The sequence below is a fragment of the Cyprinus carpio genome, chromosome A24, assembly GCF_018340385.1.
Source record: "Cyprinus carpio isolate SPL01 chromosome A24, ASM1834038v1, whole genome shotgun sequence".
In the NCBI taxonomy this organism is placed as follows: domain Eukaryota; kingdom Metazoa; phylum Chordata; class Actinopteri; order Cypriniformes; family Cyprinidae; genus Cyprinus; species Cyprinus carpio.
The window spans coordinates 5,732,574-5,736,196 of record NC_056595.1 but is presented as its reverse complement, the minus strand read 5'-3'; the positions used below and the strand labels follow the sequence as shown (position 1 = coordinate 5,736,196).

General features: G+C 41.3%; 1 long non-coding RNA gene across 1 annotated transcript; it reads right to left on the bottom strand.

Moving 5' to 3' along the window:
• Positions 1-246: 246 nt before the first annotated feature.
• Positions 247-2,595, bottom strand: LOC122135492. Its single transcript, XR_006153537.1, has 5 exons — positions 1,528-2,595; positions 1,084-1,279; positions 835-938; positions 681-738; positions 247-380 (listed from the first exon to the last, which is right to left on the bottom strand). It is a non-coding gene; the product is annotated as an uncharacterized LOC122135492 (long non-coding RNA).
• Between the last annotated feature and the right edge of the window lie 1,028 nt (positions 2,596-3,623).

The window sequence follows — 3,623 nt, the reverse complement described above, 5'->3', positions numbered from 1 at the left end:
CACACCTGTGAGGTGGATGGGTTATCTTGGCAAAGGAGAAGTGCTCACTAACACAGATTTAGACAGATTTGTGAATTTGGGTTCTTATTCTCCATCCATTCTTCAATACAGCATCTCAAACCCTGTTGTCTAACTCATTTGGTCTTCAGCCATCCAACTTTAAACATGAAATAATCATACATGAAAATGACAAAAACAAGGAAATAATGAAACAAGGTATGAATAAAGGAAATAAAACAAGAGGTAAAGGACCTGAAAGTGTTGTCCTGTTGAAGACTTTTTTTTTTCATTAAGTTGGTGCCTTAATTCACAAATTCTTGTGTTGATTGTTTTTCGTATATCAGATACCCTGGTCCCTGGATGTTGTTTTACGACAGCATCTATAGAAGAAAAATAATTAGACATTCAGCAGAAAAAGACAGCAGAAATGATCATTTTCATAATATCTGCATTAAATCATGAGCTGGCTTGTTAAATACTGCAGGAATGCAAACAGTGAAGAATAGGGTTTTGTAAACTTTGGCCTGTGGCACTCAAACAATTTCCTAATAAGCTTGCATTTCACTTGAAGGTATTTGCTTAATCCATATGATGTGTCTCCGAATAGTTCTCTTTTTGTAATAATTCAGACATTGGGAGTCTGACTCCAAAGGCTATTTGTTGTTTTATATTTAGAATACCTTGAGCTTTTGCAGTCGCCCAACAATGAATGGAGACAGCGATGGTTCCAAGTTTCACCTTAATAGTTGTATAAAAACCACAACCAACATAATGTTACATTTTATGTTTTTAATTTCTACTCAGAATGTACCAATTAAAAAAAAAAAAACTTACTTTGGATGGTTTGATAGGTGCACTTTTACCCTCACTTTCAATCTCACATACATCTTTTGTAGAATTTTTCTTGTTTAGAATTTGTCTCATGTCCACTAACAAAGCTGGAATCTCAGGAAAATTAAGTTTTCAACAGTTCAACAGAATAGTAGAAAAGTTCAACATAATTATAGAGGTGGCAACCACAGTGGCTGTATATAAAGCCAAAAGAGGATAAGAAGACACACATTATCATTTAATCTAACATACTTGCCTTGAACGACCATGTTGCGCAGTCTGTTGTTTTCCTTCTAAAAAGCCTTGCCCTGGTTCTAAAGTTCTGGATTTGGGCAGCATTTTCATTCACTGAAGATTCTCTTGGACTCTGGATTGCTGGGGTAAAATGGTTGTCTTCAGAAAGAATCTCTTCCTCTGCTCATCTTTGAGCTGCAAGTTTGAGTTTTTTCTAGAGGGTGAAGATATTCACTTTTGTTAACAGATGAACCAATACACAGTTCTGAGGCCATTTTTAATTTCTAATGTATCAAAAAGTAATCATGTTAGAGAACACTAATACACACACACACTATACTGTGTTTCAAAGCAGTGCTAAGCATTGCAACATCTAAATAACATAATAGTACATGGTAGCGCTGTCTTTGGTCTCATCAATTCAGTTTACCTTCCTAGTGCATTGTGTAGCTGTTCAATTACCTTCCTTGGAATATGGCAGTTTATGTCTCCAGTTGGAGTTTAATCCTTATCTTCAATGAACAGGCGATTGGGTTTCCGGAGTCTCTGAGTTTTGATGTGTCTGCTTTTAAAAGGTCCCACTCAGCAGATTTCAGTGTAGACTCTTTTCCTGCATTAATGTAGAAAGATAGATGTTTTAATGTATTAGCATCATTACAAGCTACAAAACACAATATATTAAAGGATATTTTGTCACCTCTGGCCTATGGCCAAATAACAGTCAAAAAACAGCACTTTGCTCGTGTGATGTTATAAGAATTCTCTTGCAGGCTGATTCACACAGTAAGCGTCTTTTCAAAACTAATAACTTCAGCGTCACAAGGTGACTCGACACCCAAGCACACGATGAAAAAAAAAAAAAAAATTCCAAAAGCAGTGAAATGGTACAGAAAAGCGCATTCTGTGTGAACGCACATAATGTTCTTAAAAACCTAAAAAAAAATCTAATTTAATTTACTTGCCTGCTAACTGTAGCACCACTGCATGCTCAACTTGCCATCCGTTGACAGGCTTCTTGATGTTAGCAATTCGATATCCCACAAGATATGTTCTGGAAGTATCTGTTGGGTCAAAGTCAATTATCTAGTTTGTTGGTATTATACTAACCGCATCTTTGTCTGGTCCCCTTGTCCAAGAAACAAGCGCATATCGATATTTAGATATTTTACTTTAAAAATCTTAAAAGTTGAAACATATTTGTTGTTTATTTCCTTTTAAGTGGTATTTTTCTCCAAACCCAAGGCCTCTTTTTGCATGCATGAGTGCATCGCCTAGTCCCTCCCTAGTATACTGTGACTGTCTATTACTCATTGGTCTAAAACACGTTAGTTGTCCATAAATTGCTTGATTTCTCTCACTCACAAGTCTCAAGTTCAACTACACGCATGTTCCAGGGGAAGAATGGACTGATTGAAAATAAAATATATTTTCCATGGTTCCGATAAAACACAGATTCCAGAGAGAACATAACGATGGAAAAAAAAGGTTATTTTACCCTCTAATTTAGTCCCACTCTGTCTGTATCGGTCGTTTTAGACACAACCCCCCCCCAATATAGATAGATAGATAGATAGATAGATAGATAGATAGATAGATAGATAGATAGATAGATAGATAGTGGCCAGCAACAGTCAACTTCATCGGTCAATCCAGCAAATGAAAGAATCCAGGATATGGTGAGAACTACTTCCGGCAGTAGCACAGGCAGTCTGAGGGTCACAGTGGTGGAAACCCTTGGGGGCCCACCACTTTTCCAGCACCTCCGATCCAGTTGGGAATGGCAATGCCTGAATCGGATCCAGATGCCTGAATCGGATCCAGAGATGGCAGCTATGCTTTCCCTTTGCCGTCGAGAAGGTAGGGCTCGAGTGGAAACCCCACCGTGTCCTGAGCCTTCCAGGCTGGACGATTGGTTTCTCAGGGTGGCCCGCGTTGGTTCTCAGCACCCCGCCCCGGGTGCCTTTCTTCCCAGAAGTACATGAGGAGCTCACCAGGTCATGACGGCACCTTTTACTGCCAGAAATCGGCCTGCTGGGTCCTACTCCCTCACCACCCTCGATGGTGGTGCAGCGAAGGGGTATTCGGCGATCCCTCCGGTGGAGCGGTCAGTAGCAATGCAATTGTGTCTTAAGTCCACCTCCTCCTGGCGGGGAGACCCGTCGCTCCCTTCTCGGGCCTGTAGGCATTCGTCTGGTCTAACCGGCAGTGCCTATATGGCTTGTGGAGAAACTGCTTCCGCCTTACACACTATAGCGTAACTGCAGGTGAACACGAGGGTGGTCATGATCCGGAAGTTCTGAAAGAGCTCCTAACTGCCACTGACCTTACACCTCGAGTGACAAAGGTCACCGCGAGTTCTCTGGGTCATGCGATGTCCACGGTTGTGGTCCACAGCTGGTGGCTAGCGTTACCCAGCCTCTCTCGCTGGCTTCTGTGGACCATCAGCCTCGGCTATGCGATTCAGTTGGCCTGGCGTTCCCCCAAGTTTAGCGCCATATGCTTCACAACAATGAAGGAGGCTGATGCTCCTGTCTTGTGTGCGGAAATCGCAGTCCTAC